We start from the raw sequence: 23,836 nt of genomic DNA, 5'->3' as shown, positions 1-23,836 counted from the left end.
AATTGGAAATCCATATGCAATAAAATAAAATTAAACCCCTATCTCTCACCATGCACAAAACTCAGCTCAAAGTAGATCAAGGACATAGGAATTAAACCAGGGACTCTGCATCTAATAGAAGAAAAAGTAGGCCCTAATCTTCATCATGTGGGATTAGGCCCAACTTCCTTAATAAGACTCCTATAGCACAAGAATTAAAATCAAGAATCAATAAATGGGATGGACTCAAACTAAAAAGTTTCTTCTCAGAAAAAGATACAATCTGTGAGGTGAACAGAGAGCCTACATCCTGGGAGCAAATTTTTACCCCTTACACATCAGATAGAGCACTAATCTCTAGTGTATATAAAAAACTCAAAAAGCCAAGCACCCCAAAAACAAATATCCCAATCAAGAAATGGGCCAAGAACATGAACAGACACTTCTCAGAAGAGGATGTACAATACATATATGAAAAACTGTTCAAATCTCTAGCAATTAGAGAAATGCAAATAAAAACTACTCTAAGAAACCAACTCACTCCAGTCAGAATGGCAGCTATTACGAAGACAAACAACAATAAGTGTTGGTGAGGATGTGTGGGAAAAGGTACACTCAAACATTGCTGGTGGGACTGCAAATTGGTGCAGCCAATATGCAAAGCAGTATGGAGATTCCTTGGAAATCTGGGAATGGAACCACTATTTGACCCAGCTATCCCTCTCCTTGGTCTATACCTAAAGGACTTAAAAACAGCATACTACAGGGTCACAGCCACATCAATGTTTATAGCAGCACAATTCATAATACCTAAACTGTGGAGCCAACCTAGATGCCCCTCAGTGGATGAATGGATAAAAAAGTGGCATATTTATACAATGGAATTTTACTCAGCAATACAAGAGAATAAAATCATGGCATTTGCAGGTAAATGGATGGCATTGAAGAAGATAATGCTAAGTGAAGTTAGCCAATCCCCAAAAAACAAATGCCAAATGTTTTCTCTGATATTAGGTGACTGACTCATAGTGGGGTAGGGAGGGGGAGCATGGGAGAAATAGATGAATTCTAGATAGGGAAGGGGGTGGAAAGGGAGGAGACAGAGGATAAGCAAGGATGGTGGAATGTGATAGACATCATCATCCATAGTACATGTATTAAGACATGAATTGGTATCAATATATTTTATATACAACCAGAGATATGAAAAATTGTGGTATATGTGTGTAATAAGAATTGTAATGCATTCTGCTCTCATTTATTTTTTAAAAATCAATTAAAAATAGCCTCAGATGAGATGTATTCTCAGCCAAGTTCTACCAAACCTTCAAAGAATAACTAACACCAATACTCCTCAAATTATTCCATGAAATATAAAAGGAGGAAATCCTTCGGAAGTCATTCTATGAAGCTAGTATCACCCTGATACCAAAATCAGACAAAGACACATCAAGGAAAGAAAATTTCAGGCCAAGATCCCTAATGAAAAATTCTTAATTAAATATTGGCAAATCTCATACAAAAACATATTAAAAAGATAGTGCACCATGATCAAGTGGGGTTCATTACAGGGATGCAATTTTGTTCAACATAAGGAAATCAATAAGCCAGCACATCAATACACTTAAGTACAAGAATCACATAATTATCTCAATAGATGCAGAAAAAGCACTTGACAAAATAGAGTATCAATTTATGCTCAAGACACTAGAGAAACTAGGGAGAATAGCAACATACCCCAACATTGTAAAAGCTATATATGTTAGAGCCAAAGTCAACATCATTCTAGATGGAGAAAAATTAAAAGCATTCCCTCTAAAAACTGTGACAAGACAAGGTGCCCACTTTCACTACTTGTATTCAATGTAGTCCTCAAAACTCTAGCCAGAGCAATTAGGCAAAACAAAGAAATTAAAGTATATGAACAGGAAAAAGAACTCAAACTATCACTATTTGCTGAGGACATGATTCTATATTTAGAAGTGCCCAAAAACTCCACCAGAAAACTTCTAGATCTCATACACAAAATCAGTAAAGTAGCAGGATATAAAATTAACATCCATAAATCAATTGTGATCCTATAGACTAAGGATGAATCAGTTGAAAGAGAAATTAGGAAAACTATCCCATTCACAATAGCCTCAATAAAAAATAAGAAAGAAAATACCTGGGAATCACACACACACACAAAAAAAGAGGTGAAAGAACTCTACAATGAAAACTACAGAACACTAAAGAAAGAAATTGAAGAAGACCTTAGAAAATGGAACGATCTTCTATGTTCATGGATAGACAGAATTAATATTGTCAAAATGGCCATACTACCAAAAGCACTATACAGATTTAATGCAATCCCTATTAAAATTTCAATGAAGTCCTTTGAGGAAATATAAAAAGCAATCATGAAATTCATTTGGAAAAATAAGAGGCCCAGAATAGCCAATCCAATGCTGAGTGAGGAAAGCAAAGCATGAGGCATCACAATACCATACCTTAAATTATTCTACAGAGCCACAATAACAATAACAGCATGGTATTGACAACAAAACAGACCTGAAGACCAACGGAACAGATAGAAGACACAGAGACAAACCCACAAAAATACCATCTTCTCACACTAGTCCAAGGTTCCACAAACCTACATTTGAGAAAAGATAGCTTCTTCAACAAATGGTGCCAGAAAAACTAGAAAGTAAACCTCTATCTCTCAACCTGCACAAAAATCAACTCAAAGTGGATCAAGGACCTAGGCATTAGACCAGAGACCCTTCACCTACTAGAAGAAAAAGTAGTTTCAACTCTCCTTTATGTCAGCTTAGGAACTGATTTCCTCAACAAGATTCCTAAACTGCAAGAAGTAAAATCAAGAATCAATTAATGACATGGTATCACACTAAAAATCTTCTTTACAGCAAAGATATCAATTAAGAACATGAAGAAAGAGACTACATAATGGGAGAAAATCTTTGCCACCTTTACCTTAGATAGAGCATTAATCTCTAGGATATATAAAGAACTCAAACAACAACAACAACAACAACACACACAAAGCAAAACCACAAATAACCCAATCAATAAATGTACAAAGGAACTGAATAGGCACTTCACAGAAGAAATACAATTGGTCAATAAATATATAAAAACATCTCCAGCAATTGGAGACATGCAAATCAAAATACAATGAGATCCCATCTCACTCCAGTCAGAATGGAATACAAATAAGAATAATTTTGGCGAGGATGTGGGGAAAAAGGTACACTCATACAATGCTGGTGGGACTGCAAATTGGTGCAACCTCTGTTAAGCAGTATGGAGATTCCTCAGAAAACATGAAGTGATACCATCATTTGTCCCTGTTATCCTCCTCCTTAGTACATACCCAAAAGACTTAAAAATCAGCCCACTACAATGACAAAGCCACATCAATGTTTAGAGCATCTCATTGCACAATATCTTAGTTATGAAACCATCCTAGGTGCCCTACAACAGATGAATGGATAAAGAAAATGTGGTGTATATATACACAATGGAATATTATTCAGCCTTAAAGAAGAATTATGGCCTTTGTCAGTAAGTGGATATAACTGGAAACTATAATGCTACGTGAAATTAAGCCAATCCCCCCCCCAATACAAAGGCTGAATGTGCTGTGTGATATGTGGATACTAACACACAAAAAGGGGGCAGGGGTGGGAAGAACAGAAGCATATTGGATTAGACAAAGGGGAATGAAGGGAAGGGATGGGGCGTATGAATAGAAAAGACAGTAGAATGAATCAGACATGATTTCCTATGCTCATATATAAATATACAACCAGTGAACTCCACATCATGTACAATGGCAGTAATGGGTGTCTAAATAGAATAAGTTATATGTATGTACATTATGTCAAAATACACTCTACTGCCATGTATATCTAAACAGAACAAAAATAATGCTTCACATTTTCATTTGTTTAGATTATATTTTTCCCAGGCTATTATCTCAAAATTATTTTGGTTTGTTCATGCCTATCAGATAAACTATCATTCCCTTTTTTGTTGTTGTTGTTGTTCATCTTTTCCTTGAGATATTTCTCCTGGAGACCTTCCTCTATTATAATTTGGCTGATTCTTCTCTGGACAGCTTTTATTCTGAGAATTTCCTCTCTACAGTGTTGGGTGCAACGTTTCTTGGATTCACTGTCATTGTCCTGGAGGTCATATCACATACTGCCTCAGAACATGGGATCTGGAGTTAGCCCCCCTGAGCCCTAGTCCAGTTCCTATTGTTACCTTGGAGACACCGCCCAGGTATGACTCGATTTTCCCATCAGTAAGAACTGGTGAAAAGAAGCATATTTGTCTCATTCAATTGTCCTGAGGATCAAATGAGTTAATATATAAATTCTAATATCATCGTTCTGGAATATGTTTTGTGGGAACATTAGGAGTTTTTTGAGAAATATGTACTAGTATAATTTTTGAGGCTTCATATAGCTAATAATTCTACTAACACTTGGTTATCTAAGTATAGAATTCTTGGATGACAGTTATTTGTCCTCAGAATTTTAAAGGCATTGTGCTATCCTCTTATAACTTCCAGGGCTGCCCTTGTAAAATTGATTGTCATCCTTTTGTGTCTTTTTATTTTTTTTAATCTTGGAAACTTTTAGAATCTCTTATCCTTGGTGTTTTGAAGTTTCATTCTGATGTGCCTTCCAGTATGTATTCTTTTTTAATCTATTGTGCTGGCTACTCTGTTGATTCATTACTCTAAGAATTTTTATTGTGCAATTTCTTTGATAATGTCCTCCCCTGTTCTCTCTTTCTGTCCAGACTTCCTGGAACTCATATTAATGAAAGGGTGCATCCCTGGGATTAATCCTGTCTTATTCTGTTGGAGCTGTCATAACAGCATACCACAGACTGAGCTGCCTAAACAACAGAAATTCATTTCCCATAGTCTGGAGGCTGGGAAGTCCAAGGTCAGGGTGCTGGTCAGTTAAGTTTCATCCTAAAATCTCTTCTCTTAGCTTGTAGGTGGCCGGCTTCTCTCTGTGTACTCAAGTGACCTCTTCTTTGTGTGCGCTCACCCAGAGCTCCAGGGTCGGGTGCTCTTCTTATAAGAACACAGAATCTGTCAAATTCCAGCTCCACCCTTATGATCTCATTTAACCTTTATTTATTCTTACAGGCCCTGTCTCCACAGTGTACACTGAAGATTAGGGCTTCAACATTTGAATTTTGGTGGGACATGATTTGGCTCATAGCACTACTTTAATCAGATTGCAGTTCCACTTGTATTGTCCCTCCTTTCAATGTTTTCATCATTCTGGTGAGTTACTTCCCAAAACTTCTATTGAATTATTTTGAAATATCTACCTTCATGTCTTCCATTTCTGAGAGCTCTTATTCTGATTCTTTTTCCCCTGCACATACTTTTGTTTCATGAGTGCAACCTCTCATCTTTCTGAAGGTAAAAATGATAGACAATTCATGGAGCAGGAAGAAAAAAAATCTGAATTACTCCACACCTTATTTTGTACTTGACCTCTCAAATTGGAGACTCTTCTAAATATCTGGTGATCTCAGGCTCTCTCTTGTCATATTAGAGTGAGGCATATAAGAGTGAGGGTACGGATGGTTTACTGAACAGCAAGACTATTTCATTACATGGTTCCAAAATATCAATACAGTGCTTTTCTTTGGAACCAATAAGTATTATAATAGCTAGGATAAGCTAAGTTAGCTCCGGGGTCAGGAGAGGACACTCAGCAGCATAAAAAAATAAAGTTTTTTTTTTTTGGTGTTGTTATTTTTTTGTTTGCTTTTTTAGTAACAGGAATTGAATCCAGGGTCCCTCAACCACTGAGCCACATCCCCAGCCCTTTTATTGTTTTTATTTTAAGACAGTGTTTCACTAAGTTGCTGAGACTCACTTTGAACTTGCCATTCTCCTGCCTCTGCCTCCCAAGCCACTGTGATCACAGGCATCCACAACCACGCCTGGCTACAAAATAAATGTTCATATGTCCTGCTCCATGTCCAAAGATGATTAATGGTGGCCTCTGCTCCAGGGACAGAATTACTCTAAATAATGAGGTTACCGTTTCATTCATATTCCTTGTTTGTCATGTCAAAAGAGAAAGCATGGAAAAATTGCACATTGATTCTTGAATGCTACTACCCAGAAGGAAAACACAGGGATTCTGCTTGTATTTTATTGCCTAAAGCAAATTCCATCACCACATCAAACTTCAGAGTGGGAAGTGACTCCTCCCAAATGTCCAGAAGGACAGCAGAACAAGAAACGCTGAGAGTAGCACTGATGTTTACCATGCTGACTGATCCAACCCTGAAAACCTTCTTGGTTTCCTCATCCCTCCTTAGCAGATTATTCAGACACTCCACATCTACTTGGGGAAATATGAGGAACCTCCCTTTCTCTGATTAATAAACACATTGAAAAAATAAGACAAACTCAAGAAAAGCTAAATGACAATAAAAGGATTCTTCTGCTTACTAAATTTCCAAAGTAGTTAGAAGGCAACCAAAAGCCCCAAGTTTTAATTTTCCCCAAATCTTGAATCTTTCTAGTCTCTTTTGATCTGGTCATAGTATCAACGAAGAGAAGAAGACAGGTGGAAATGAAAGTGACAGAATAGAGAGTTGTCATTTGGAGCTGGTTGTGGCCGGTCTCCAAGTAACCAGTTTTGTGATTTATCATGAATTTAATACAGCTACACATGAGAGGGAATGAAGCTAGAAAAAAAGAGGCTCTGCTAATAGAAAAGTCTTTGAGGACCCAGAACCATGAATGACAAGACAGTTTATCTGCAGGTGCCCAGGCAGCAATGGCAGAGTTCAGGCTGCCTGGGCAGAAGCAACTTAAGATTCTTCAATAATATGGTAGAGAAGAGTTGGAATATGAAAGGGTCCTCTATTCAAAGTTTGCAACACCCCAGGCTGCAGACATTTACTGTTTAGGGATACTAAGCACAAATGTGATTGCAAACCAGACAAAAGTGTTTCCACAAGTCCATGAGCAAACTTTAAAACAATGCTACTCTTCTGCCTCTGGTTTCAAAGACATTAATTGTTCAGGATGCACCCAGATGCCATCTGACTCATTGTTTCTTTTCTTAATAATATTGGATGTTAAATTAATAATTGTACCAAATGATCATATTTATTCATTGAGCAAATATATAAAGCTAAAGTTAGCATCTTGTCATAAAACATTGATTTTTTCCAAAATTTAAGGTTCTATTGGCCAGTAAAGAAATTGAACAGACAATTCTCAGAAGATGATATACAATCAATCAACAAATATATGAAAAAATGTTCAACATCTCTAACAATTAGAGAAATGCAAATCAAAACTATTCTAAGATTGCATCTCATCCAGTCAGAATGGCACCTATTAAGAACATAAACAACAATAAGTGTTGGCAAGGATGTGGAGAAAAAGGCACACTCATACACTGCTGGTGGGACTGCAAATTGGTGCAGCCAATATGGAAAGCATTATGGAAATTCCTTAAAAACTGGGAATGGAACCACAATTTGACCCAGCTATCCCTCTCCTTGGTCTATAACCAAAGGACTTAAAAACACCATACTACAGGGACACATCAATGTTTATAGCAGCACAATTCACAATAGCTAAATAGTGGAACCAGTCTAGATGCTGTTCAGTAGATGAATGGATAATGAAAATGTTGTGTATATACACAGTGAAATACTATTAAGCATCAAAAGAGAATATATAAAGCTAAAGTTAGCATCTTGCAGATAAATGGATGGAGTTGGAGAATATAATCCTAAGTGAAGTTAGCCAATCCCAAAAAACCAAATGCTGAATGTTTTCTCTGATATAAATTGGGGGGGGGTAGGGGCAGCATGGGAGGATTAGATGAACTCTAGATAGAGCAAAGGGGAGGGAGAGGAAGGGAGGGGGCATGGGGGTAGAAAAGATGGTGGAATGAGATGGACATCATTGTCCTAAGTACATGTATGAAGACATGAATGGTGTGACTCTACTTTGTGTACAACCAGAGATATGAAAAATTGTGCTCTATATGTGTAATATGAATTGTAATGCATTCTTCTGTCATATATAACAAATTAGAATAAAAAATTTTAAAAAGAAAATTGTAAAAAATAAAGATCTATTACTTATGTCCCACCCTATGCTTTCCCATATTTCACTCACTGAGGTTTTTAAAACCAAGTTATACATATAAGTTTTAAAATAAAATGAGTACACCCACTAAAAAAAACAATAAGTTCACTAGCTTTGTTACCCTAAGTCCCCCCTTGATCACAGGCAATCCCAGTCTCATTTCCCACTATAAATGGAAAGTCACTGAGAAAGATCCTAACTCACTGCTGGGCCTGTGGATGTGGCCTCTGACACATATCCTCCTCCTGAGCTCCACAAGAAACTCAGACCCCAAATTCTATGCCCTTGCCGGAGTAGAGGTCCTCAGCCAGCTGTGGAATGCAGTGTGGCAATTACCCTTTGTACCTGTAAGGCCCTATATCATGAAGTAGCTCATTTGCTTACTGAGGTCCCCATATCAGTCAGTCATTGGATATAGGCCTGGTGAAGGGTGTGGCCTTGGAGGAGGTGGCCTTCTGCACATGGGAGGGGGATCTGGCCAGCACATCCCTGAGTCTAACACACTGTCATTTAGTCATTCCCCCTGCAGATTCTCCAGCCATACCTCAAACTTGTACCAATTTCTGCCCAAGATAAACTTTTGCCAGTTTGCAAGCCAATGTCACTAGCCCCCCAACACTCCCCGACCCCCAGTGGCCTATGGCATTATCTCCCCTACTTCATCAGTGATTGAACTGTCTTATATCAATCTGTCCCTAGCTGGGTAAGCTTAGTTTTGTATTTATGGATGATTGCTCAGTAACTTTTCTCCATTTCTACAACAGTCTCTTCTTCATCTATACAAAGACTTGGGCTCCAGATCATGATATATTTGTTGAACACATCCAGATTTTTTTGGAACTAACTTTAATTATGAAATAAGGGAAAATAGTAAAAATTCATTGACTTTTCACTCTAGATTTCATACTATAGGGCACTTTGCTCCCACAAAGTAACGGCTTTTGTGTTTCTCTTGAGGCTAACTTAGTCTCACTGCACAGAGTGTGTTCCTGTCAGTTCACTCCAGTCACATGAGAAATCTACTGCCTATTAAAGGAAATGGAGAATCATTTCCTAAAACAAGAGAAAACAAGGCCAGCCAGGACCAGCAAATCCCCTCTCAATCGCCTCCTCCTGACCATACACTGAGAAGAGTTGATTAATCCAGTCTTCACCATCTATATTGCAGTCTTAGCAGTACTATGCTTCATGGGGCAAAACAGCTCCTGTTTTATCTAAGGGCACCTTAAGTGCATTCTTAGAGTTCAATAATTAATCATTTCAACAATTATAATCATTTCATTTTGTAGCTACATCCTTTGATGCTCTATGTACCATGAGAAAATTAGGCAATAAATTTTTTGGCATTTCTATCCATTCTATTGGATAACTTCCCACAGCTAAAATACAGTTTTTAGCTCTGATCTCTAAGTATTGTCTAGCATGAGTGACCTGTACAACATGGTTTCTTTTCCAAGCATAATTACTTCCTATGCTTAAAGGCTCCTCTGCTTCTTACCAGGGCAAGAGACAAGAACTCAGCTATGATATTTCTCATCATTGGACAAGCTGTTATATCACTTCCAGATCCCGATGAATTCTCCCTGCTATTTTTTAATAAGGCTTTCAAAGTGCAAATGAACAGAAAATGCTTGGAGAGAGTCTAGAACAAAGAGTTACCCAAAGGGATTCTCAAGAAATGCTTAGGGAAGAGCAAGGCTGCAAGACAGATGAAAAGTTAAATGAGATAGAAGATGTGTATCTGCTTCCATGTGCTCTACGAGAAAGGGACATATGATTGACACTTTGAACTTCTTTGATATTACCAACAACTCATCAGAGAAGCATCCTTTTGGAATTCTTTTCTGATTACAGGAATTAAACATGCTAACACATGCACATTCTCTCCCTTTCTCTCCCTCTTCCCCCTACCCTCCCCCCACCTCACACACACACACTAAAAAGTCCACAGCATGGCCAGCTAGTTGCAGGTGTGGTGTGGGACAAAAGAACAGCTTCTCTCCAGGATGCTATTCCATGCCCAGAACCTCAAACTTGGTAACTCCTAATCAGCAGTTTGGCTTAGGAGGAGCTAATGATGAAAGAGTTTTGCCATTTTTGTTGTGGCTGTTTGTTTATTTAGTCAATATAACTTTGCTTATTTATTTTTATGGGGTGCTGAGGATCAAATCCAGTATCTCACACTAGGTGAGGCAAGTGCTCTATTGCTGAGCCCCAGCCCCAGCCCTAGCCAGTCATTATAACTTACTTTATTATTGTATAGGACCTTGAAATTTATTGAGAATTTATTGAAAAAGACACTGAAAATGTACAATAGTTAAGACATGTTCTTACCCTTGAGAAATTGGTTGTGTATTTGGACAAATTTGAAGTTAAAAGAAAATGTAATTGCTTTTGGAAGTGGGAGGGATCTTTAGAGAGATCTCCTAATTCAAATTCCTCCATTCAAAGGAGGAGAACAACACTGAGAAATATTGTGACTTATGATTTATTCAGAATAATTGAGTTAATTAATGGACAGAGCTGGGACTAGAACTTGCATCTTCATTTTCCTAGTACAATGTACTTTTTATTACCTAAATTGCCTCCACGGTCTGTAATACTTCAAGATCAATGAGTTAATTCAGTCTAAGACAAATTTTTCATCTACTTTGTTTTGTTAAGAAAAATATTCAGGCATACAAAAAGTACCAAGAATAATATATTGACACTCAGGTACCCATTACCTAGCTTAAGAAATAAAATATTATAGGTGAAATTAAAGCCCTTTCTATATCCCCTTTTAATCTCTTTCCTTTATATCCCTTCTAAGAAGTAACTAGTCTCCTTAGTTTGCTGTTTATAATTTCCATGAATATTTTAAACTTCACTACATATGTATATATCCATAAATAATATATAGTATTATTTTGCATGTTTTAAAGCATTATAAGTGATGTTATACTGTATGTGTCAGTATGCACCTAGCTTTTTTTCACTCAACCTATTTTTGAGATTTATAGATATTAATATATGTATTCTGGTTCATTTTTGTGGCTATATATTGTATGAATATAGCACCACATGCTGATCTATTCTTATACTTTTTTTGTCTGCAGACATGCAGAATGGTTCTAAGGTTTTATTTCATTAATATTTGCATACTGTCACCTTAGACTCATTGAGAATATATACGAGTTCTATTTCTCTGTCACAGAGAATATACCTCTTTGAATTTTCTTAGTTCCAATGTCAATTCTAGCCCTCTAACTTTAGTAGGTTTGGTCCTGAAAATCTATCTACTTTTAGGATTTGTTTGCTTATGGGTAGCACTATTTGGAACAGCAAAGAGATGGAAGTTTTTGTATTGAGCTGGTTCATTTATTGAGGCTTATGTAAACTCCAAAGGGGAATCAACACATATAGCTTCCAATGGGGACATCCCCCCTCATGTCCTCCTGAGTCCTAGCAGAGGGGAGAAGCACATTCTTAATCCAAGTAGAGCCAGCCCTCCTGGAGGTGTAGTAAGTGGGTTAGTGCTACACAGTTCTCTCAAAGCACTGTCCTTGTGATTGTTCCTGAACTTCCATCTCTTTGAAAACATAGCCCTCCCTTAAAATGCAAACAACAGTGAGTAATATTCCATTGTGTATATATACCACAGTTTCTTTTAAAATTTTTTACTCCAATTTGTTATGTATGAAAGCAGAATGCATTACAATTCATATTACATATACAGAGCACAAATTTTCATATCTCTGGTTGTACACAAAGTAGAGTCACATCATTCATGTCTTCATACATGTACTTTGGGTAATAATGTCCATCTTATTCCACCATCTTTCCTACCTCTATGCCTCTCCCTTCCCTTTGCTCTATACAGAATTCATCTAATCCTCCCATGCTCCCTCCTCAACCCCATTATGAATCAGCATTCTTGTATCAGAGAAAACATTCGACAGTTTTTTGGGGATTGGCTAACTTCAACTCTTCTCCAACTCCATCCACTTATCTGCAAATGCCATGATTTCATTCTTTTTAAAATACTGAATAGTATTCCATTGTGTGTATACATTCCACATTTTCATTATCCATTCATCTACTGAAGGGCAACTAGGTTGGTTCCACAGTTTAGAGTCTACATTTTGGGAATAAATTGTAGGCAAATGCATATCAGATAGAGCACTAATAACGTCTAGGATAAAGAACTCAAAAATCTTAACAGCAAAAAAAAAAAAAAAAAAAAAAAAACACAAATAACCCAATCAATAAATGGGCTATGGAATTGAACAGACACTTCTCAGAAGATGATATACAATTAATCAACAAATATATGAAAAAAATGTTCAACATCTCTAGCAATTAGAGAAATGCAAATCAAAACTACTCTAAGATTTCATCTCACTCCAGTCAGAATGGCAGCTATTATGAAGACAAACAATAATAAGTGTTAGTGAGGATGTGGAGAAAAAGGCACACTTACACATTGCTGGTGGAACTGCAAATTGTTGAAATATAGAAAGCAGTATGGAGATTCCTTGGAAAACTGGGAATGGAACCACCATTTGACCCAGCTATCCCATTCTTCTGTCTATAACCAAAGGACTTAAAAACAGCATACTGCAGGGACGCAGCTACATCAATGTTTATACCACAGTTTCTTTATCCATTCATCTATTCAAGGACATCTAGGTTGCTTCCAATTTATCTATTGTGGATTGAGATGCTATAAACATTGATATGGCTGCATCATGATAGTACGCTGATTTTGGGGAGGGGATGGGGACAGGAAAGATGATGGAATGAGATGGACATCATTACCATTACACGTATGCCTTCACATATGGTGCAATGCTACATTATATACAACCCAAAATGAAAAGCTGTGCTCCTTTCATGTACAATGAATTGAAATGCATTCTGCTGTCATATATACCCAATTAAAACAAACAAATAAATAAATAAATAAAATGCAAACAATGGAACAGGAAAGTTCAAGTAAACTACCAAGATGTATTATTTGTTTAAATCTTAATATGAAGGAAGATTTTTTTTTGGCTGGCTGTGTGTGTGTAAAATCTTCTGAAGAAAATTGATGTGTAGAGATTTTTAATAGTGATGTCCGTACAGTGGGCCGAGAGTCTCTGAAGCCTGTTTTAGTCATCAACTTCTCTCTGATGCATTCCCAATGCCTCTGGCTGTAAGTAATCTCTCTGCACTGATCTCCTATAGCATGTGGTATGTTTTTTTTAATAATAGTTATCACTCAATGGATTTTATTATAAATGTACAAGATCAGAGGTTCATGTGTAATGGATCAAATATATATTGTTATATAAGAAAACTCCCCAAACTTCATGATTTAAAGAGATAATTTATTTACTTACAAATTGAAAATTTGGTCAGGGTTCATCAAGGCCAGTTCATCTCAGTTCTGAGCCCTGTAGTCTAGGGTCACTTGTGTGGTTGGATTCAGGTGACCACTCAGCTAGGGCTTGAATGTGCAAAGTCCCTGAGATTTTTCAGGATCCCTATCCATGTGGCTTATCCATTAGGATGGCTGAGACCTCTTTATGGAAGCTGACTTTCCAAGAAAGCTATTAAGGAATAGATCCAAACTGCTCACAGTGTCACTTCTACCTCATTCTCTTGGTCAAAGCAAGCCATAAAAACAGGTCAGTTTTAAGGAGAGGAGGGAGGTTCCATGTCTTGATGGAAAAAGCAAAAAAAAAAAATATATACAGAGATGGGAGGACTTGCTGAGAGATAACATACCGTCCATAATATGTATAATATTTTATGAATAAGTGAACAAAAGTACTGCTTTTGGAGGATGGTCAAAGGTATAAGGAGAAAAGAATCTAGCCAGGCATGATGATACACACCTGTGATCACAGTGGCTTGGGAGGCTAAGGCTGGAAGATCACAAGTACAAAGCCAGTCTCAGCAACTTAGAGAGGCCCTAAGCAACTTAGCAAGACCCTGTCTCAAAATCAAACATAAAAAAGGTTGGGGATGTGGCTCAGTGGTAAAGCACCAAGGTTCAATCCCTGGTACCAAAAGATGAAAGAAAGAAAGAAAGAGAGAGAGAGAGAGAAAACAAAAAGAATCCTTTTGGTGTGACCAGTAGATGGGAAAATCAGTCTGTACCACATTGGGCAGCATAGAACCTAGGTACAGAACCACTGTGGACTTACCCTGGGACACTGCTCACCCAGCAGTCTTGACTGGGGCCTAGAGGCCACTCCAGTATAGATTAGCTTTCATTCACTGTTAACAAAAATGTTCATTATCTTCTTTGCATAATTGCATTTCCATACTTACTCTGAAATACATGTGACCAGCAAAATGTGAACATGACATTTGTCACATCTAGACAAAAACTTTAGGAACCACGTATAAAATTTGTCACTCTCCCCCCAACCCCTGCCTCTTTCTTTCCTGCCCTGATGATGGTAGAAGTCCCCACTGAGATGGAACATCTGTCAGTCTGGGTCCCTAGAATATGACTATAATGAGAAGAGCCTCTGTGTGTGTGGTCCACAGAGATGACCCCCGAGATTAAAGAACCACGTTTGGGGCCAGGCAGCCAGGACCAAAGTGATACTCCATGACAGAGAAATAGGCTTTTGTTAAAAAGCCATTACAATTTTGAGACAGTTACTGTAGCATGTCTCTATTACTTTTCTATTGTTGCACAACCTATTGCCACAAATTTAGCACTTAAAACAACATATATTTATTATCTACAATTTCCATGGATTAGAACACCTGCACAATTGAACTAGGTTTTCTACTCAGAATCTTATGAGGTAGGAATCAAGAGGTTAATTATCTTCTTTCTCTTTTGGAGACTCAACTGGGTGGATCTGCTAAACTCCCTAAGGTTGTTGACAGAATTTACTTCCTTGCTGTTGTAGGACTGGAGTTCCTGTGTCCTTGCTTGCTATCCAAGGGTTGTTCTAGACTCTGTGAGGCTTCCCATTTCTGCTCACGTGGCCTCCTCTATCCCCATGGACAGCTATGAAGAAACTTCATGTCAAATCCACTTCACACTTCACATGACTCCAACTTTCCCTTTCTATGACCTCTAAGACTGTTGTAGGGACAAACAAGGCAAGGCACTCAAGACAGCAGAAAGCAGTTTTATTTGGCTTCAGCCAGGCTCAGAGGGCACAACTTTTGCTGTAAATAATCAATTCCCTGAACCCCGATTTCAGGCAGTTTCAGAGTTTTATACCCAGCATGTAAGGGGAGGGGCTCAGAAGTTCACAGTCTGCAGAAGTTTACATAAAAGCAGCTTTTTCTTTCACTGTTTTGGGCAAGTTAACCCTTCAAGGACAACACCTGAGAAGGGGAGAGCTTCTTTTCTCCCCTCTTTCCTCCCACTGCCAGATGTTACCATGGAGCCCATTGGTAACTTACCTTAAAAATGTAGACATCTCTGTGAAGCCCTAGCTCAAGGCCAGAGGCCTTGTTTGCACATTTCTACAAATTATGATACTGGATACGTTTGTGAAAAACTAGTAAGGGGGTGTCCAGCACCTGGAGTGCTGATTTCTTCCTGGCCAGTGGCCAAGTAAAACAGGGCAACCAGAAAATAGGAAGTTTATTTACATTGAACTCTTTTGCAGAGACTCTTTTGCTGACAGTCCCAAAAATCAGCCATGGTGAAGAATTCTGGAGAAGCCCAGTTAAGACTTTTCTGTGGAGAAAGGGCGTGCTGCTTCAAGACCAGATGGAAAAGGTTTATGTGCTCTGGTAATTGTCCTTTTCTAAATCCAGTTGTGCCATATGAATGCATCATATTCACAACCCTCACGATTATATAGAGAATATGCATTGGCATGTATGGATCTTGAATAGTGTGATTGTTAATTTTGGTTGTCTGCTTGGCTGAGTGGAGGAATGCCTAGGAATTTGCTAGTGTATACTTCTGTGTGTATCTGTGAGGGTATTTCTAGAAAAGACTGGTGTGTGGTCAAACAAACTGGTAAAGACCCTGCCTGGAACATGAACAACACCAACAAATAGGCTTCCCCAATGGAATGAAAAAGGTGGAAGAAGGGTATTATAGTTTAGATACGAAGTGTCTTCCATAAGTTCATGTGAGAAACAATGCAAGAAAATCAGGGGTAAAATGATTGGGTTACGAGAGTCTTAACCTAATCAGTGCATTAATGCACTTGAATAGACTAATTGGGTGGTGACTATAGGCAAGTAGGGTGTGGCTGGGGGCATGCCTTTGGGGTGCATATTTTGTCCCTGGTTATCCAAGCTTAGTCTCTTTCTGCTTCCTGGTGACCATGTCCTGAGCTGCTTTCCTCCACCACATTCTTCTGCCATGATATTTTCTATCACCTTAGGCCCAGACCAACAGAATTGGATGTCTATGAGCTAAAGCCTCTGAAACCATCAGTAACAAATAAAATTTTTCTTTTCTAAATTTGTTCTTGCCAGCTTCTGTCCATGGTTCAAATGAATTGAGAAGACCTAAAAGAACATTGAGATAAGTCCAATTCTTTGTAATCCCAACTGTTCAATCACAGCAATGAAAAAGTTGACTAAAACAGAGGGGAAGCTCACAGGCATGTGCATTCAATCCCTCTTGAACATGGTGTTGTATTTGCTACTGCTGTTGCCTGTTGACATCAGACTCCAGATTCTTTAGCCTTTGAACATGAACTTGCACCATTGGTTCTCCAGATAACCTTTAAGCCTTGGATAGGGTCTATAACATTGGCTTCTTTTCCTTGTTCTGAGCCCTCCAGCTACTGGTTTCTCTGACTCTCCAGTCTGCCGATGACCACTGTGGTCCCTGATTAAATGAGCCAGTCTAATAAATCTCCTCTTAAACACACACACACACACACACACACACACACACAAAACACAGAAATAGTTTCTCTGGAGAACCCCAACTAATACAGAGGGCATCTTAGAATTCTGCTTAAGACATTAACATAGCCAGTACCAGGTCCTACGCATGATGCAGATGCATCAAGAAGACCTAAAAAAGCATCAAGATGAATCCAATTCTTTTTAATTACAATATAATTCTTTTTCCAGTTCAGGCCATTTCTTCAGAGTATGTATCTTGGGATTTCCTCACCGGAGAGGAAAAAAGCTCACCAAGTTTCTGTGGTTTGGAGGCTGTGTGGGAATCATCCTAAAGGATCCAGGGCTGCACTATTTGTTCCTTTTTAGATTTAATGACTATCTCACACCACCACTCTCACTCCATAAATGCCCTCATGTTTTTCATAACCCTGCTTGTGAATCACATGTTAAATGTTATAGTCTTTCCTGAAAATGATTTAGAAATCTGTAACAATGAGCCTTAAATTTTTCGCTATCCATCCTATATTTAGTAAACCCTATTCCCGAGAAAACAAAAATGAAAGCCCAGATTTATGTGTAAAGTTGTAAATTTTTTTAATAGCTAAATTAAATACACTTAATATTCAATCTTAGAAAAGTAGATAAATAAATTTAAAAGGTCTGCATTCTGGATTGGTATGTAGCAATTAGAAGTAATAACTTTTTTTGAAAAATATTTAAAGACATTATGATCATTAACTGCATTGTTATTAAATAGGATATAAATGGTGTATAAAGAATTATTTAATATTAAAATACCTACACACATGGAGGTACCTCAAGAAACTAGGAAAAAAATTTAATTATTTTTTCAGTGATAGATAGAATTAAGTGATTTATTTCCTTTTGCTTGGTTTATTATTTTTTAAATTCAAGCAATGAAATTATATTGCTTATAAAACCAGAAAAACAAACAATAAGTGTTATTATTTTAGATCTTAGAATAAATTGCTTTCAGGCACCTGTGGCCCTTTCAATGCAGCCATTCATAAGTTACTAATTGTGTATAATAAAAAGCTCTCATTTATTTGTAAAAACGGCAATAATTTATTGGCTTAATTTGCATGTCTGCATGTACCTGAAAGTTACAGAATTTGTAAATGATTTAATTATTCTGACTTTGGGCCATTTTAGACCATATTCTAAACTAGTTTGAATTTTCTGAATTATTAAAAGTTGTGTTTGGATTGTGATTCAACTAAAACAACCATAGAATGACATCTTTGAGACAATGATCTAGTACTGGGGAATATGAAATATTAAGAGATTTTTATATTGTTAAATGTGAAAATGACATTTGGGTAGTATTTTCCATTTGTTTGTTTTTGCTTTTAGGGCTGCCTCTGAAGAATCTACAGATGATATAATGTGATATAAGTTAGAAGATGAAACAAGACTGTCAGAATGTTGATGGTCAGTTCAACGGTATCTATTATATCACCTACTTGACTTCTGTACATAATTAAATTTTTTCATAATAAAAAAAATTAAAAAGAAAGCTAACTAAGCTTTACCAGAAAAAAAAAAATCTAAAAACAGACCAGTCACAGTTGCATATGCCTGAAGTCCCAGTGACTGAGGCAGCAGGATCACAAGTTCAAAGGAAGCCTCAGCAATTAAGCCAGGCCCTAAGCAACTTAGTGAGACCCTATCTCAAAATAAAAAATAAAAATAAAAGACTAGGGGTGTGGCTCAGTGGTAAAGTGCTTCCGGGTTCAATCCAGTACCAAAAAACCCCCCAAAAACCCAAATAACAATAACAAAACAAAAATAAGTAAGAAGAAAAATAAATAAAAGAGATCTAAAAACAGGGCTTCCCTAGGTTTGGATTTCAAACAATTCTATGTACTGAAGGTAGACAAAGGGGAAGGGGCTTGCCTAGAGAGGAACTGGAAAGGGAGGCAGGGAAACCAGCCTAATCTATCTTCTCTCAGTTCCAGGCTCATTTCTTCTAAGACCCTTTGGAAGTTCACTGTTAAGAACCTTCAGTGAGATGCCCCAAATTTGGGATGAGGAGATTAATGTTCTACCATTAGTGTGGAAAGCAAATTCCATTCTTGGTGTGTGGCTTTTGCCTCTACCACCCAAGAAACCTCTGCTTGAGACCAGGACTTCTGGAGCTGCTATCTCATTTGCCAGTGAAGCAAACAGATGAACCAAAGAGGCTGGGCCCATCATCATGGAGAAGTCAGCAAAATCTCAAGAGGACTTGGAAAATGAGACTATCTATAGTTCAGCTCCATGGAGCATCAGCTTTTGAAGTCTAAGACAAAGACGAACAAACTCATAAAAACTGAGCTTAGGGAAAGTGTGTGTGTGGGGAGGGGTGTGGTTCTGTCTAATGGGGGTCTGTATTATTCTCAATTAATAATAAGGCTAAACTACCTATGGATGCTTATTTACAGTCATGTTTGTTTTGAATAGACTGACTTGAGAAACTACTAAGTTAAAATACAGAAAATGAGTAAAATTAATTTTTTAAAAAGATTATTTCTTATAAAAATCAGTAAAACAAATTATTAGTTGACTTACTAAGAAGAAAACACAATTATACAAAATAAGAAATGACAAAAGAAAAATTACTATTAAAAGATAGAATATCTTTAAAGCATCAAAGATAATTTTGAGCAATTCTATGAAAAGAAATTAGAAAACATAGATGAAGTAGATCACTTTCTAGGAAAACCATATTTACCAAAACTGAATATAATAAAGAGCAAATAGAAAAAAAACTTATAGAAAAGAAATAGGGTAAGTTATATTCCTCCCAAAGCATCAGGCTCACATGATTTGACAGGGATTCTACAAACTTTCAGAGACCAGGGACACACAACACTGTTTGAACTCTTCCAGAGCAGAGGTAAAGAAGAGAAATTTCTAATACTTTTTATCAGAAGAGTATAACATTGATTGCTAAACTTGATACCTTAAGAAGTATATGCGGAAATTTAATATTCAATATAGGTAACATATCCAGTCCCTTGGGAAAATAAGAAATTCCATGACACAATTATCAGTCACTTGAAAAAGGTAAAAATTCAGTCCATATTTCACATTGTACATCAGGATAAACTCTAAGTGGCTCGAAAATTTAATCGCAAAAAATAAAACCATACAAATACTCAAGAGAAAACAGGTGAATTCATTATTCATTTAATAATATAGTTTTATTTCTGGAGAAAATCCAGAAGTATAACTATATTATTAAACACAAATATATTAAAATTAAAACATTTTTCTGAGCAAAGAACATCACAGTTCAATTGAAAAGTAAGATGTCCAACTGGGAGTAAGTATGTGCTACTTACATTACAAAAAAAAAAGAGCAATCTCACAACCAATAAAGATCTATTCAAAATCTAGATGAAAAAGACCAGAAAAACCCTATAAAAATATTGGACAAAGGACCTGAATATAAACTTTGGAGAAAAATAAACATAAATAACAAGTACACAAAAGATCTACAAACTTCATTGAGATGAGAACTAGAAATAAAATTTCACTGATAAAACATTTTTAAGATTGGTAAAAAAAAAAAAAAACCCAGAGTTTGGAAATATACTTTGTTGTTGAGGGGAATACAGAGGCATATGTTGCTTTTGAGAATGGGAAATAGCACTTCCACATGAAGAGGCATTTGACAATATCTAACAAAATCAAACATGAATTTACCCTCAGTTCCACAGTCTTAACTTTTACACCTCACCAGAAAGATATACCTCCAGAAAAACAAAATAACATATGCATAATATTAGTAATTATGTCACATTTTGTAATATCAAAAATTGTAAACAAGTCAAACAAATGTTTACTAATAAAGAACTGGTTAAATAAAGTGCGTTTACTTCCACACAGCACTGTCCTATGTAGCTGAAAAAATGAAAATGATCTCTCCAAAGTAATATGGAGTATTCTCTATGAAAACCACAAGATATAGAATCAAAATAAGGTATGCATTAAAAGGGAAGGAAAAATAAATGATTCATTGATAGATAAATGATAAGTAGTGGAAAGAGAGAGGAATTTGCTTATTATATTCCAAAAGAAACACTAGAAAAGGAAACCAGGGAAAAGTCTACTGTGTCAGAAAGAGGATGGGAAGGATATGGATGGAAACAATATTTCTCTGAGGATTCTGTTTTATATAGTTTTGACGTAAATATCCTACTGTGGTATAAGACCTAAACTAATGATGTGCAGCTTCGACATCTGGGAAGATGTCAAAGGAGAGCCCCTCTTTAGTGGGCTTCTACACGTTAATGTCCTATTGTCAAGCAACCCTCTTAGCCAAGAGTCCAGACACAATTCTGCTAGTTTCTTAACAGTAGATTTTAGTTCCCTGCAGCACAGAGAATTATTCAAATATACATCTTCCTGTAGAAACCCAGGGTCTCTTTACCTTTTGAAACTCGAAGTTCTGCCTCCCAAAGTGTCTGTGTTCACTCTATTCTCAAGTGCAAGCCCTGTGGCCCTTCATGGTGAGCCGTGTCCTGCTCTCCTACACCAAGTACATGTGAGTAATAAACTGCTCTCAGTCCTACCTGTTCAGACTCAAGTGGTGTGTGTTCTGTTCTACCATCTCCATCACTCCAAGGTGGGATGCTCTCTCTCACCAGGGCCCTTTCACTGAGGTGGGGGGGTAAAAAGGAGGCAATTGGAGCATATTTACATATTAAAATCAAAATAGGACTTTAAAATAATCAAACCACAAAATTGAAAACAAACTGAAACAAACTTGGTAAGGTAGTCACTCAGAAAAAAAATATTATTTCAACTGACTCTTAACTATTTATTCATTTTAGTGGAATATATTCCAGGATTGAATGGGTTATCAGTACTGTAATCTTGAATTATTTTATGTATTTTTAGGTTACAGGAAGTCAGAAAATACATTGTTGGCAATCAAGACTTTCAGTGGAAACAAAAAGAGATATGAATTTAAAAAGTCAAAGAAGTTAAGAAAAATTATGATGTTAAATTTTAATTGGAAATATTAATGAAAATTCATGATTTTCAGGATAGTAGTTTTACTATATAGTTGTGCTGTCCACTGAAGGAGCCTTGAGGCAGTGTCAGCCTTGTGGTAAGAAACACTACAAGTCCAATTATATTGGTTTCCACATACTATGGATTTATCTGCTGATCAGAAGAAAGAATAAATCCTTTCTGAGGAGAGGAAACATCATAGAACATCATGGGTAAAATTCATAATTTGAAGGAACTGGACTTCTTGGAGAAATGGCTGGAATAAGCATAAGATCAGAGAAAAACAACTTATTGTTCCAGAAACCATAGAAATGCCCAGCTTTGAAAGACTGAGAGGAGGTACCATTAGTAATATTTGGTATGATTTAAACATCAAAAAGAATATCGACTGCAGGAAAATGGATAAAACTAGAGGACATCAAGAAAACTGATGTCCGGCACAGAAGAACAAGTATCACATGTTATCTCTTATATGTGGAAACTTAAAAAAACGTCCTGTAGAAGAGGAACTATTAGGATGGGGGAAGGAGCCCAGGGACCAGGAAGTAGGGAGAGAGAGGAGAGCTGGAGAGGGGACAAGGGAGGGTGGGCATGATCAAAGCATGGTATGCGCATGTGCGCAGTGTCACTGTGAAACCCCTGAACGGGCACAATTAATATGCATCAATGATTACAATAAAATTTTAGAAAAAGAATAAAGACCATGACTTAGTAAATTCACTGAAAAACAAAACCTTGCAAATCCATGATTATGTTGAAAATTAAAAAGGGAACAAACTTATTTGCCACCCTCAAGGGTGACATAGCATCTTCTTATTTAGAAAATGAGTAATTGAAAGGTAACCACAATTTACCCTCTGCTTTGGGTTGATGAGGGGCAGCTTTATAATAATTGTTTTGAACCAGGAAGAAAGAGGAGTAATAGATTTGAAAATTATTCATATTACAAATTCCAATAGTTTATTCAGCCAAAAATCATCAATAAATACCAAAACCAGAAAATGACCAATTGATGATGAACAAGACATTGGCGCAGTGCCAGTGACTTAACAATGATAAAGAAAAAACAACTTCCATGGTGGAAGAATCTGTCACCACCTTGCCCTAGCGATCAACTTTGGCCTCACTAGGAGTGAAGCAATGAGACAAGAGGCTGCTGATTCGACACAATATGAGCTATCAGCAGCACCTATGTGCTAGATAATGTGTTTAAATAAATATGTAATCTAATTCTTTTGGTTCAGCATTTTCAATTTGTTCGTGTTATAAGGAAATGTAAGGGTCCCAATTAGAAGAAAAATGTGTGATTTTATCTTAGTTGGAAGAAACTGCTGTAGATGATTATTTTGGGGCTAACCAGCAAGCTGTGATTATGGAAAAGTTATTATATCAGGAAAATATTGTTAAGTTTTAAGTGCAATCATGGTATTATGGCAAAAGAGAATTTTCTTATTTTTAGAAGGTATAAGCTGAATTGCTTCCCATGAAAGAATCATGATATTTATAAATTATTTTGAAATCGTTCAGCAGAAGGTATATAGATGATAAAGCAAATACAGTAAAATGGTAATGATTTTTAAAATATAGGTGGTAGGTATTTGATATTGATAAATTATTCTTTCAACATTTCTGTGTTACTAAAGTTTGTATAAGACGACATTATAAGAAAAGGTTGAGTTGTCATTTTATCTTATCTGCTTTCTTTTAGATGTAACAGAGTCCCTTTAATTTCTAAGTAAGACCACAGTGCATCCCACAGCTGACCAATGCTTTGAGAAAAGTTTAAACTGGGTAAAATTTTAAAATCATCTGTTTAAAAGGCACCTAAAGCTGCTGATGCAATAG

This window comes from Callospermophilus lateralis, chromosome 1 (genome assembly GCF_048772815.1).
Source record: "Callospermophilus lateralis isolate mCalLat2 chromosome 1, mCalLat2.hap1, whole genome shotgun sequence".
NCBI classification, from domain to species: Eukaryota; Metazoa; Chordata; class Mammalia; order Rodentia; family Sciuridae; genus Callospermophilus; species Callospermophilus lateralis.
This window is presented reverse-complemented; position numbering follows the sequence as displayed.